Raw genomic sequence first — 247 nt, forward strand, 5'->3', positions numbered from 1 at the left:
ATCCTATCCCCCCATATAAATATATTTATATTTATAATTTATAAATATATCGTTTATAGAGTGTATATAGGTTATATTAGATTAGATATTTTATATATATATATATATATATATATATATATATATAAGTGCTGTCAAATGATTAATCACATATTATGTAAACAAAAACTTATTTAGAATATGTATGTGTACTGTGTTTATTTATTATGTATATATACACACACAGTATATATTTTGAAAATATTTA

At 17.0% G+C, this 247-nt stretch overlaps 1 protein-coding gene across 1 annotated transcript in view; it reads right to left on the bottom strand.

Annotated features, from left to right (window-relative positions):
- LOC107694421 (beta-catenin-like protein 1) overlaps positions 1 to 247 on the bottom strand; it is a 69,092-nt gene that overhangs the window by 43,103 nt on the left and 25,742 nt on the right. The window lies entirely within an intron of this gene.

Source organism: Sinocyclocheilus anshuiensis, unplaced genomic scaffold, assembly GCF_001515605.1.
Source record: "Sinocyclocheilus anshuiensis isolate Anshui unplaced genomic scaffold, SAMN03320099.WGS_v1.1 scaffold1826, whole genome shotgun sequence".
Taxonomy (NCBI): domain Eukaryota; kingdom Metazoa; phylum Chordata; class Actinopteri; order Cypriniformes; family Cyprinidae; genus Sinocyclocheilus; species Sinocyclocheilus anshuiensis.